Genomic DNA, 14,522 nt, shown 5'->3' on the forward strand with positions numbered 1-14,522 from the left:
CACCATAAAAAACAAGTACTGGAGCATTTATTTACACAGTATTGACCTTCACACAATACTGCTGTGGCTTGGCATATTCAATTAAGGTTGTGACTTTTCCATACCTATCCACTTTCTGCTTCACATTAACTAAACGAAAACTACAGTTGGAAAGTCATGGCTTTATTGTGACTCCAAGAAGCAGGGACTGATCGCCCTGCATGTCCATAGTGTGCAAGTTCAAGTTCTTTACCTTTTATGAGAAAGTAAAAAGTAATGATGGAGTTCTGGTTTTGTTCATCTAATCATTGAATTCCAAACTAACAGATTCTCTTGGGTCTGAAAAACTGGGCCAGAAGTACCATGAGAATAGATTGTCTCCTGGTATTTTTACAGGGAACAAGGGCATGTTAATAATAGCAAAAATGAAAAATAATTAAAAATAGAAGGCCTGATTCTCACTTCACCAGAACTTCCTTCTGTATATTGTTGGAAGAGGGAAGTATTGTTTATCATAGGACCAGGTCCAAATTAGCATTATTTTTTTTTTCAAAACAAGTTAAAGACATTTTTAACTCTTAACAAAGACTCACCTCCCTTTTACTTCTTCTAAACTGATTTCCATTTGCTAGTGAGTTATAACTGAAATAATTCTGTACTGGCTAGATAAATAGTTTCCTGAGGTTGTGCTGGTAGGTAGGGGTGAATGAATTAAATGACTCAGTCGTTCTCTTCTGTCTTCATTCTGCAACTGTTCTGAGCCAGTGCAATGTTTCTATGACCTTCACTGCAGGATTAATGGGAGTTATTTCCTCTATTGGTGCAAAGCAATTATGCATGCCATCTTGCTTTGAGATGGTTTAAATGAAAGTTCCACTAGAAATGTTAACCTTCACCTGTCATAATGCTATTATGTTATCTTGGGCTAATGGTGAAAAGAAGTCATGATTTCATTTTATTTAAATTTCAGCTGGGTATTTGACCATAAAATTATTTATAAAAAGAAACACAGTAAAGACGGTAGATCAAGAGTTCAGCAGTGAAAAAGAAAAGTGTTGTGCTATTGTCTGGAATGTCATTATAGAAAAGGCTTTAGTGTAAACCGGAATGGATGAAGCTTAGGCACTCAAAAGATTCTATAGAAGTGAAGGGGCTGACTGCATTATTGTCCTTTGAAAATTCCAGTGTTTGTCTGTTTTATTCTCATGACTTTAGTAAATACTAATGATAATGGCTGACACGTACCACATTTAAAGTTTTTAATCAAAACATCCATCCTCAAATGAAAAGTAGATACTAGTCTAAGATTGAATAAGACCTTTCATAGGGGACATCTTTTGTGGTTATTTTGTATTCTTATGTTCTTTATAAGCACTGTTTTGATGAAAAATAAAGGCTACGTGGTATGGATTCTTCATGAGTAGACTTAAAGTTAGAATGGTAATGTTGCCTCTGATCTTTTGCAGGTATGCATGAATGGTAAGAGAAGTATAAAAAATATGTAAATTAGAACATGTGGGTTGAAGTGAAAGTGAGTTTTTGTTTGAATATATATGTCGAATAAGTTGGTTGGGATTTTTTTTTCTTCTTTTTTTTATTATTTTTTTTAATTGTTGCTGTTTGAGGAATATGAAGAATAAGATATTATTTTAGGAGAAACAGGCTCCAGAGATAAGCATTATGTGACTGGTGTTCAGATTCCTGCTTTAAATCATTAAAGCAGCGTTTGTTCTGGGATATAGAAATCTATAGGGAACTGTTCTAGGAATATATAGAGAAAAATACCATCATCCACCTGATTTCTGTCATATCTCCAGTAACTATAGCTTCCCTACAGAGGCAACACTCTTTCATGAACAAAGAAATGGGAATGGAGTCACTGAAATCTCTCTTTCTGTCTTCTAATAGAAGTCATTTCACTGTGCCTTTCATTCTCCTTTCATAATTTGCCTCGTAGATTTTTTAGACTGGAAACTCTTCAAAAGGAGGGTTCCTCACACAGCATATGTACAATACTAGATCTGTGGAGCTTCTCTTTTGGCTGGGAGATCAAAACACTGCTTCCAAAAGCCAAAATCTATCAGGTTTCCAAGATTAATTTAGTTCTCAAGAAGACTCATACTTGGAAAGGAACGTGAAATATGTATTTTTCTTCTCAGATGTTCTTTTTCTGTATTTATTTATTTATGGTCATTTTTTTTCTTAATTTATTTTAGAATATATGGAGGCTGGAAGCACATGGTGGTCAGTGTATATAAACACAGAAAATCGAATCTAACTGTTCTAGTCAGGGAGGGACTGCACCATGATAAACTTGTTCCATTATTACTGACCCCAGGCAATGTGCCAATCTATCAAATCCTTCTGGGAAACCTGCAGAAACATAAACCTGTAGTCAAGAAAAGTGTAAGGGGATAAATGTTTCAGTAATAGAAATGGACACTGCTTCATGGAAGTTTTGGAAGAAAGATCTTCTCTTCAGCAACTAAGATCTCAATATGTTTTCCAAAATGTATGAATTCTAGTCCCTATCTTTGGGATTTTTTTTCAGAACTTTCAGTGAAATACGATCACAACATTTAATCATCATGATTTTCTATTAATTTTTTGCACTCAGGATCCACACTCATTTTTAATTTTTGTGATTTGTTTAGATGGTACTCTCAATGGAATTATTATTTTTTTTCCTCTCTTTTACTGAGGGTAAGAACAATGTGAACTTAGTAAATATATCAGCGAGACTTCCCACAGGATAACTATTAATAACTGTACAATACTTGGGTCAAGTACGAGGTACACTCTAACTAGGAAACATGTAGACAGTTAAATTGCATCTATGTGGAATACCTTGTACCATTATAATCACATTATCAAGGTGAAAGATGGGCAAGTATGAAACAGTCGTTGAACAGCATGAAGTGTAGTATTTACAAAGGAATATATTATATTTGTTTCAGCTGATGTTGAAAAGGGCATGTGGAATTACTATGTTGTATCCTTTAATATCTTCCAGTTGTAAAGGATCTTTTGTTTAATGTCATCTCAGCAGGAGTTTAGCAAACATGTAACTGGCTTTTTTAATGAGGTCATTTTAGGAAGATAGTTCTGCAGTTATTCTCATTTCCATTCCATATTTCCTTTCCTGATACTTCTTTCCATATTTTCATGAGCTTTTAGAGAGAATACAGTTCTGCCAGCTGTCTTACCTTTTCATGTCTAATCTTTACATCATTTGCAGCATTAAAAATATAAGCACTTAAGATGAAATTCAAGGTATCATTTAAATGGAGCATACAGTCTTCCACTGAACTTTTCTGCTGTTGTATTTCAGATATGGTGATGAGGTAATATGGCTATTTCCCAATTCTACAATAAGTGTAATCGAGACATTTATCAGTTATACATCAGTTCTGTATTAAATTTCAGTAACAAGTGTGAAAGAGGATGAAATGATGTTTTTTTGATCATATTTCTAAACTGAGCAAAGATCTGTGCAAATGAAATACAACTTGCTTGCCTCAAAGATTTTATTACTTAAAATGACAACACAGATAAAGGGAATACTACTCATGTTTTAATGGAAAAGTTAAAATTACAGACAGATCAAATGAGTTGCCTGGGGTCAAGTAGAGAGATTACTGGGGACCTCGGATTTGACTAGAAAATCAGCATTTTCAGGCACCAGGTTATTGCAAAACCACTTGGCCTCTTAATCCATCATTCAGATTGTCACCTGTTTCCAATGTATATTCTCTCTGTGAGGAGACTGAAACCAAATAAAACATGTCGGTTTCTAGTGTCTTCTGAAACTGTGAAAAATCAATAGATTCGTATTTCTTTTTCATTTACAAAATTCAATCCTATATGGATGAAACTAAGATGAAGGGACAAGTGAAAACTCTTGGAATGCGCGTGACTTGGTTTGAATTCTTCAGATTGAGAGAAGGCAGCATTTAGGTTGGATGTTAGGAAGAACTTTATCGAAAGGGTTGTTAGGCATTGGAATGGGCTGCTCAGGGAGGTGGTTGAGTCGCCATCCCTGGAGGTCTTTAAAAGACGTTTAGATGTAGCCCTTAGTGATATGGTTTAGTGGAGGACTTGTTAGTGTTAGGGCAGAGGTTGGACTAGATGATCTTGGAGGTCTCTTCCAACCCAGACAATTCTGTGATTCTGTGATTCTGTGACAGCAGTAAGGATAATAGTTGAGCTGAGATTGAGGGAATGAAGAAATGCCTTTAAACTAGATCCATCTGTTCTGGCTTAGAATCATGGTGTGTGTTTGTTCTCAAATAAAGATCTTTAACCCAATGAGCAACTCCAGTTTACAGAAGCAAAATGTATGAATGGATAAGGACTTGGTTAATGTATCCAAACTGATACATTTATTGCAGGGTATAGTGCTGACTATTTCTATGCTATTCTCAGGTGAGAAGTAAGGACACGTAGTAAAGTTAGTTAGGACTTGCTTCCTGATTCATCATACTCAGAATTATTAGGCAGGAAATTACAGATTGTTTTCCATTTCTCACACTGAGGAGATACGATCAATACAACACTTCCTACAGTCACCCTAGTAGAGCAGAAACAGTACTTGTCTTTTCTACACAAGAAAAATAACTAGCTCCTTTGTTTCAAGAAGGAAGGATGGGTGTGAGATGAGTAGTCACTTGCTTTGTACTTTGTCACTGTCTCTCCTATAGACTGCTTGCTTAACAAGATGAAAGACAACTGTATGCTGTAGGTTTCTCTAGTTGAAAGAGGAAAAAAAAAAAAAAAAAGCACCTCCAGCCTGTGATACGTATTTAGCTACTATTTATAAAATGCTTTATGATTTTCTCCTGAAAAACATTCTAGAGGGGTCCTTCAGTGCTGCCACAATGCAAATTAAATAGGGCAATGGTTATTATTTAGTTAAGCTACCACCTGGTGATGCATCAACTTCCCACTCCCTGTTTTACTCTGACACTGTAATGGCAACATTAAAGTACGTGCATGTTGCACATACCTGGGAGAGTGCTTGAAAAAATCAACACTGTGTGCAAGACTGGATCACTCATGTCTCAGCCTGAAGCCTGCCTTATCTCAACATGATTTCTGTTACAGGTTCATACATACAGAGATGGGCTCCTGACATTTTCACTGGCTCCCCTGTTGTTGTCTTGCTCCTCAGGTACTGAAACAAGCAAATGAATTTGACAATATTATGAAGGAGAAGGAGCAGTATGGGGGGACGCCAGTTGACTTACATTTGTTGGATTTAAGTGAGATTGAAAATGGGCTGAGGAAACTGCACTTAACTCAAATTCATCTTCTGTTCAAGCATAGAGGTTAGACTTCAGGAGAACCTTTTTTGATGAGAAGGAAGTAGAAGTGGAGGAATAGATTGCATAAGAAAGGTGCAGAGTCCTCAGCACTGGGATTTTTTAAGGAGGAGGTAAATGAATGTCTGTCAGGAGTAACTTAGAGGCAGTTTCTCTGCCTTTGAAAGCAGATACAGACAACACGCTTTCTGTAGATATCTTCCAAATCTATTATGCTAGTTACTGTTCAGTCCAAGCTTAAACCTACTGAAAATCATAGAATGGCTTGGAAGGGACCCTAAAGATCATCTAGTTCCAACCCTCTGCCATGGAGAGTTAGGGAGGGCTGGAATGCAAGTCAGATATTCAGTGTCTCATCCCATTCTATGGGACTCATGCTCTATGGGTGAAATAGCAGACATTTCATCATTTACTGCCTGGCTGCAGACATGGGACAATGGTCATGAGATACAAAGAACAGTATTCCTGTCAGAACAGTCTGGTTAAGAATAATTAAAAAATCTTTGTGAAACAGAGAATATGGGGAAAAATATTATTGTCCTGGTTCCAGTTAGGACAGAGTTAATTTTTCTCATAGTAGCTGGTAGGGTGCTATGTTTTGGATTAGGATGAGAAGAGCGCTGATAACATGCTGATGTTTTAATTGTTGCAGAGCAGTGTTTACACCAGGCCAAGGACTTTTCGGCTTCTTGCTCTGTCCTGCCAGCGAGCAGGCTGGGGGTGCAGCAGGAGCTGGGAGGGGACAGACCCAGGACAGCTGACCCAAACTGGCCAAAGGGGTATTCCATACCATCTGACGTCATGCTAAACAATATATAGGGGTGGCTGGCCGGGGTGGGGGGGCCGGCTGCTCGGGAATAGGCTGGGCATCGGTCAGCGGGTGGTGAGCAATTGCATTGTGCATCACTTGTTTTTTACACATTATTATTATGAATACTATTATCATTATCACTATTATTATTATTGTTATTATTATATTCCTGTCTTAATAAACTGTCTTTATCTCAACTCACAGGCTTCACTTTCCCGTTTCTCTCTCCCATCCCAGAGAGGGAGGGGGGAGGGTGAGCAAATGGCTGTGTGGTGTTTAGCTGCCAGCTGGGTTAAACCACAACAATTATATAAATTAAATCATTTTATTTTGATTTAAAACTTTGAACATTTAAAACAAGACTAAAGAAAATTTTGGAAAGTCATTTCAGACTTTAATATTGGTTAATGCTGAATAACTCATCATGTCCACAAGTTACTTAACAAGTACTGATACAGAACTATTCATTTTCAGCTTTGGGGTGCATCCTACAAATTCTCAGTATAATTTATCACACTTAGGTTTGATGTGTGACTCGGAAAAATGAGTAACTACCCTGTACACAAGGACTCTCAGATCCCTGAAAATCCAAGAGATGTGTAGAGAAATTGTTAAAGCAGAAACAAGCAGATGATAATAACCTTTAATTAAGTAGTTAGGTTACAGTAAAGACACTGATTTCATTCATCTTCTATTCCTAATTGTACTCGGATGTTTCATACTATTAAATGGTATTTACCATCCCCTCACATAACTTTTCTTGTAATGCAACACTTTTTCCTTTTTTGAAATCTTGTAACTGAAAGTGATCAGAAGCTCTTGTTTATTTCAGTGCCAATTCTCTCCCCCCCACCCCCCAAAAAAAAAATGTTCAGAAATTGAGTAAATGTAGAAAGATGTAAAAGAAGTTCTTTCATAAGTTCTTTCATATCATGGTTCTTAGATATTCTTACCTTTGTCAGTTGCTGTATCATCTTTGTAGCAGCACAAAATTAAGCTTGAATGGAGACACAGAGTTAATTTTCCTCAAATAATGCCTCAAAATAAGGGTTATATTGATTCTGACATATTGTATCAGCACATTTGTATATTAAACAGTCTCTTCCCCCAAGAAGCTAACATAGACTTTTTAATGAATTCCCAATTAATTTTATCAAAAATATATGAATAAATAAAAGATGAATAGAAAGATGAGGTAGAACTCTGCCCTCTAATGTAGAAAGCATGCAGAAACAAAGCGTTGATTTTTTTTCCTCCTCATTTTTAGTTAATTAACTTTGTCTTTTGGGAATAGGCATGAGTCTTAAATTGAAAAGATGCAGAAAAGAACAAAAATGTATATAAATCAAGAATCTCAAAGGAATAGATGGGAAGAGTAATGAAATGCAAGCTTTTTAAAAATTTATCTTTTTATTTATATTAAATTTATAGTTAATGCATCAGTTTTAAAATGGATATAAACTTTCAAATTTCAGTGCTTAAAGGACAAGTATAAAAGTTAGGACAAGGTATTTTCATAGAAAAACCCTTCCATGCCACCTTACTTCATGTTAATTTTCATCTGCCTTTGGTTCACTACTGATCATTATCTTCTTACTGAACTATCTGGACTACAGGTCTGAGCTGGCAGAGACATCCCTGACCTCCCATTTGTTTCATGCATTATCCAAAGAAAAAAGGGATAAATGTGCTCTTAACCAATGAAGAGTGCTCTGATGATTTATCCAGGTTAATGTGGGGTAAAAAAAAAAAAAAAGAGGCAATTGTTTTATTCTTTCAATTCACTTGAAGACTTCTAGCTAGATTTCACGTGGAAAGTTAATATAGATGACATGGGTACGAAGCCTGTGAAGAGCATATACGTGCAAAGGTTCTTTCAAAGGTTTGTTTTTCACAACTGTGTTCTGTAGGGAAAAAAAAGAAAAGAAGAAAAGAATATACAGGGTGAATCTATAGAAAATTAATCTAATACTATTAATTTAGGCTTACTACAGATGTGGCTTACTAGGCACAAGAAACCACCCCAATCTGGGTGAATTTTGGTCATCTTAGAGCATGTCTCTCCCTTTAACTGTTTGTTCAGATGTTCCCTCAATGCTAGACCAGCGTTCAGTTACTCCTACCAATGAATTAAGGAAAGATATAACATCTCCAGAAAGCTAGAATTTATCTCATTGTGAAATAACAGAACGGAAGAGAAATAATACCAGTATTCTCAAAGTGAGTACTAGGCAAACCAAACTTTGCTGGACAGAGATGCTTACAAAATTATCCTTTTTTCCAGCTTATTAAAAATGTTCATCTAACAGTCCTCTCTTATATTCCCAAAGCTTCTCCTCTCTGTAGCACTCCTTTTCTACTATTTCCCAGCTCACTCTGATACTCTGAGAACTGGGGCTTCCAGCCAACGTGGGTCATCATGTTACTTACACAAAACACCTCTATAACTCTCTCACTTCCTGACTCCATCTGGAACCTTTTCACACCCCATGAAGATCCCTTATATCTTTATTGCATAGTGCATTATCCTTCCTTGGTTCTGCAGGCTTGCAAAGATGATAAAAGGTGACAATAGCAGGGCATTAAAATAGAATCTATTGCAAACACATGCATGGATCTCATAGCCAGATTTTTTTTTCAATCCTTCATTCAGAGGTTTTAAATTGAATTTATATTCCATTTTTATTTAAGATGGGGTTGGTGACATGTTGTTGAGAATGTCTTAATAAAGTTGCATAGTAGTACTAGTTGTCATTCTATACTAGTTAAATATTCACTAATGATTATGACTCATTTTGCCTCATCATTATTATTTCTAGTATACCACATGAACGACTTTACACCATCAAGTGTTTTATCTTCCTTCATTGTCTATATTTCTAATTTTCTAAGGTCTTTTTCTTCCACTACCCACCCCCCACAACCCCACCACTGTTATTCAAAGCTAGCAAAATTCTCATTACCCTTGCTCTCCTAGGAACAACATACTTATATTTTGGCATTTTTGTGTTCAATCATCTTTTTCTTATATTTGTTGTCAATGCTTTAAAGAGGCTTGTCTTGCTTTCCTGTAATTTATAGCTTCCCAAAAAGCCTGATCAATTTATATCTTCCCTACAGGTTCAGATCTGACTTTTGGTATTGGCTGTTTGGAATTCGCAGTAAAAGGTGTTGCATTTTTGATAACAAATTTACCAGTGTTTTAGCCAGGATGATTTATAAAGAGTACGTGGGAAGGTTTGATTTTTTTTTGCCGTCCTTGAAACAGATGAATTAGATGAAATGTTTTTCAATCAAGTACTGCCACACAAAGCTTGACTCTCTACCACAGTTTAAGCTCACTGAGGTGGGATCTCTGAGCTTGAGGCATACCACAAGACACAGCAAATACAGATACAGATACAGATACTTCAAAGGCAGATTGTAGCCACACAATATTAAGACTACTGGAAGCTGCTAAAACATTAAGCTCTCTGCAGTCAGAGCAACAAATCTATGCTACTCTCAGTGGACAATCATTTGCTTAAGTGTGTTGCTACACAGAGGGTTGTGGGCAAAATGTTTTCTCATTTAGTTCTGGTAGGAGTATGTACTCCTCCAAGCAATATCAATCAGTTATCCCTTGATTTTTCTGCATGAAGGCAGTTTGTTGTCCAACCCAGTGTCTCCTCAAAGACAGGAATCAGGGTAGGTTATTCATGCAGAAACAATTTTGTAACACGTTCAATCTCCTCTCCCAAGGAAGAAATTCCTCACGTATGGGAAGTTACGATCAGTGCGTCAGGACCCACAGAACTTACCAATGCTTCAGGTTGGCCCAGAGATGCTGCTGTTGCATTTCCACCTCCTCTCCCACACTGAACTCCAACATTTCATTTACCTGTACTCCTAATAACATTTGGCCTTTGAGCTGGTGATAGTTAACAACACCCTAAGGTAACAAGAAAACACCCTGTTTCCTTCATATCTGGTACCTATTTAAGAACACTGGGAGATGAAGACAGGGAGAATAGTGATAAACAAGAAGAGTAGTAAGGATGAATTTCCAGCAGCAGAAGTCATCTTATGTGAACTACCACATCTTATATGAACTTTCATTACAGAGGAAGTGAATGGCCTTAGACCACCCAGAAGCATGACCGAGTCTGGACATAGTTTCCTACTTTGTAAACATCAATCTTGGTTTCCACCAATTCTTTTTTTTTTTTTTTAGTTTGTTTTTAATCCTATATATATCCTTTATTTTCCTCCTGTAAAAGATCTTTTCTCCTTTACCTAGTATTCGATTTCCATAAAATCTTTTCCTTCTTCAGCATCAGCCCTAGCTGCTACTGCTCCTGAATTATGAAGACAGAGGAGGACTGAAATGAAAGCTCTTACCCCCATCAATAAGCATTTATACACAGGCTCCAATGGCTTCTCAGCCTACATGCTCATAAAAACTCAGAGCCATAGAAGATAATTAGGAGTCCACCTTCAGAGAAACACCCTCACATAAGCTACAGATTTGCACTAAGGCCTTACATCAGATCAAAAAATACTTGCAGAAACAACAACACATCCTCTTACAAGTTCCACTACTCAATGCCAAACTTGTCCAGACCAGCTATAACTGATTATTGCTGAAATATTTCCTTCTGCTTGTGTCTTGCAGGCAGATAAAACAGACACAGGTGTTACATCTCTGAACCAGAGAGTGTCAAGGTATTTTCTAGTTTCTACAGCTGGAAACTTGAACATCCTGTTCCAGGCATAGTCAAATCATATTAGATATCTGATTGTTTTTGTATCTCAATATTTGAGTGTGGAAACCTATCCATGAGAATGCTTTTCAACAACATTGTTAAGGCTATCATATTATCATAAGGCTTACATTTACTGAATAGAAATAATAACTTTCTTTTAATTATCTGACAGTATAATTGATCATTTGTTAATGTGAAGCAGCATTGTCCAATTGATTTTATTTTGCGAAAATGTATGTCTTTCTCTCTTCTCAAGTGAAAATGTTTCCAAGTTTTCATTTCACCCCATCTCAAAGTGCAACTTCCATTTAGTCTATTTTTAACAATGTAGATAGCAATAGTTCATTTTTAACAAGGTAGAAGTTATCCATCCTTGAATGGGGAGAACTGGCTAGAATCTGAAATTTCTTGGACTTGAGGATCTATTTTCTGTTACCATTTATTAGAATGAGCATAACTGTTTATACTGTAGCACCTGGAGCTACTCAAGCACAGGAAGTGTAATGTAAACCCAAAGGAAAAGACTTATTGCACATGTACGGAATAATTATATAACGGAAAATATTTAGTACTGTCTGGGAATCTTGGATAGAAATGTAGGAATCCTGCTGAGAGCCTGAAGGGAGATTAAGGTAGTACAGTCTCAGGCAGAAAAGACACTTCTGCCTTATGGAGGTAATTGATATTAAAAAAAAAATCTTTTAAGAGAAAAAGCCCTCATAATTTTCAATTATCTGTGGAAGACAATAATGTTCTGGCCATAAATAGAGTTTTCCCTACAGTTATCTGTTGAGGGGGCTGCCCTAAACTCCCTCTTGGGGCAGGAATCTGAGACAAAATATCTGGAAGGTTATTTTAGAATTAAAAATGATGAAAGCCCTGGGATTCCCAGGTTTACAAAATATCCTGCTCCTCATAACTATGGAACATAAAGCTCTGAGGCTGCCTAGGAAATATATTGCCCAGAGATCAGGCCACCAGAAACTTTGGCATTTACTGTCTCCATACTGTCTACACAGTGAAGTGATTTCCATCACTAAGACAAAGTTCCCCAGCAGGCTAAGGAGATAAGGCAGTGGGAAAGTAATGTGTAGGAACCATGCTTACATTTTATGACAGTTTTGGTAGAACTAATCATTCTTTGTCACATATGTTTGCAAAGCAGCATGTACAGCGTTGGTAGGTAAAAAATTTTTAGTAGCTCTAGCAATCCTAATTGCCTTGCTGTAAAGGCCCCTAATATATACTTTTCCAATAGTCAGACAAAACAAACAAACAAATAAACCTTTTCAAGATTTTGATTAGACTTCTAAGAACTATCATCACCAAATCACCATTCCTCTAAGCTGGACCTTTCCAAAACACAGGTATAGGAGAAAAAGATGAATCCAGCCAGAAGGGAAATGGCAATACCTGTTAATACAGATCCAAGTACGAGCTCAGCAATATTCCATAGTCATCGTTCAACTACTTTTCAGAACTTTCATCCTGTTTTCATAAAGCTGCCCATCTGACTGGTACATATATTGCAATGAGCAATTTATTGCCACTTCACTCCCAAATAAAAACATAGCTTAGTTTTGGGTAGCAGTATAGATAACTAGTAGTTGCTGGTCACTGTTTCTGCCAGGGTTTACTTAGGTATACTAGCATTAATGTCTCTCTGGTAATTAGTATTAAGTCATATTAATTCATATTCATACAGAATTCATTTAAAATCATCTACATACAGGGAATCATTGCTCTCTCTCTCTCTCTTTCTCCAGAGCTCTTAATTACATGTAATATTTTCTGGTGAATGGTCACTGGAGCGGAGATAAAGCATCCATTACAGTTTTTGGAACCAAGAGTAATTATTTTATGTAACTGAGTAAGTAAGAGAGACGGAAATGGTTTAATGGTCTGCTTGTTAAGGAATGAGAAAAGTTGATGGCCTGGGAGAAATGGCCCAAATTTGATTCTCAGAATTACAGGGAAAACACCATTGCAGGTGAAATCTCTGGTAATTTATGAAAGCAAGTAGATCTTGGTCTCGCTGGATATGTGTGCATATGTGAATGCGCAGTGAGTATTCCACATATAAGTTCTGAAACTAGTGTAGAAAGCTGTTTTTCACTATGTAACTATTTTTTCCTGATACATACTGGCCCAAGAGCAGCAGCACAACTCTTAATTTTACCTCCTCTCTCTATGCCTCTCTATGGCATACTGTTGTGGTGGATTTTGAGTATTCTGTAAGCTTCCAAATAGCTAGAGACTGTTGAGTAAAGTTTTGTGGAGTAGCTGTCTTCTGGACAAGCCTTAACTAGGCATCTCTTACATAGTGCCAGTGTCTCATAATCCTGACATCTCCCAGAAACAAGGACTATCCTCAGTGTTTGGAAAGCCCCTAGCAAGTTACAGCTGCTCTCCTAAAGAAACAGGAGGATACTAAATGCATTGAGGGTGTAATCTAGCAATGTTTTATTCTGATTCAGTATTTTTCTATGTTAAGAAATGGGAGAGAATGGGTAAGTCATACTTTTCTGTTAACCAAAACTAGTCAAATGGAAACATATCTTGTAGCACCACCCTATGTATCTTGTCAGGAACTTGACTTTACTTTAAATGATGGCTAAAATATATTGTTTGCCGTACCCCTTGATTTGTTAAACCATAATCATGAAATTGAATTACAGGACAGGAACGATAAAAATAGATGAAACTATTATGTGTCATAGAGAGGCAATTATGCTGTAGCTAATGATCTTTACTAATAGGATAAGATATACTGCCACATGTGCCTTGAAGAACATCATCACGTAAAACAGAGTCATCTATCAACTAAACCTTTAAGGTAGTGTTTAATTTGAGAGGTGAAAGAAATGAAATTGGGTTTTGGAGGACGCTGTGAATTCCATCCATGTAATGAGATAGAGTATTGATCTAATGAACTACCTGAAGTCTAGACCATATCATTTACTCGGAGCCTGGAGCAATTGGATGCACACACATGCATAACCAAAAGGCTGGTGTAGTATAAATTAACTTTTCTTACTCAAAGGCAATATGGTGTTCTGTATAAATTTGGATATGATTACATCCTGTCCACAGATTATAACATCATGTATTAATAGCAGGATATCTACTGAATGCTCTATGGCTTAATCAAAGAACCTGCGTAATGGGATTCTCAGTTTTTTTATCAGTGACTTAACACTATGGCATTACTATAGTCATTAAGGTCTACATTAACAAGTAGAGCAGTGCAATAGAAGGGAACACGTGGAGCAAAACAGTATTAAAATACTGTTGTCCAGTGTACATATTCTGGAAGTTTTACCTTCTAGTAGATCTCACCTGGTGCCATAGACTATGTTCTACTTAGTGCTTGGTGTGTAGGTGCATATCTTGATGATGATCAGATTGTACCTTTTGCAACATTTCCCCCCATTTTAAATTCTGCTGCTTCCCTTCTTCCATCTTTTCTCATTCCTTTCCTCGTTGCCCTCATCCATCTTGCTGTCCTCTCTGATTGTCTCCCATTATCATTTTATCGTAATCTTTTGAAATAGAGGCTGACAGTGACTTACCAGTTTGAGCTAACTATCACTGTGTCCACATCTCTCTTCTCCTTAGTTTAACAGTGAATTGCTATGAGACAGCTGAATGAACAGTCACCCCAGG

General features: G+C 36.8%; 2 long non-coding RNA genes across 3 annotated transcripts in view; one reads left to right on the forward strand and one right to left on the reverse strand.

The window, feature by feature from the left end:
- The window catches only part of LOC308198047, a 45,536-nt gene extending 36,287 nt beyond the window's left edge, over positions 1-9,249 (reverse strand). Inside the window, exon 1 of the long non-coding RNA XR_013953561.1 lies at positions 7,065-9,249. This is a non-coding gene — a long non-coding RNA (uncharacterized lncRNA). The remainder of the gene's footprint in view (positions 1-7,064) is intronic.
- The window catches only part of LOC308198045, a 52,541-nt gene continuing 41,895 nt past the window's right edge, over positions 3,877-14,522 (forward strand). Inside the window, exon 1 of one of the 2 annotated variants that reach the window (XR_013953555.1) lies at positions 3,877-6,183. This is a non-coding gene — a long non-coding RNA (uncharacterized lncRNA). The remainder of the gene's footprint in view (positions 6,184-14,522) is intronic. The other variant, XR_013953556.1, reaches the window with a different exon arrangement.

Source organism: Anser brachyrhynchus, assembly GCF_964034855.1.
Source record: "Anser brachyrhynchus genome assembly, chromosome: 7".
Taxonomy (NCBI): Eukaryota; Metazoa; Chordata; class Aves; order Anseriformes; family Anatidae; genus Anser; species Anser brachyrhynchus.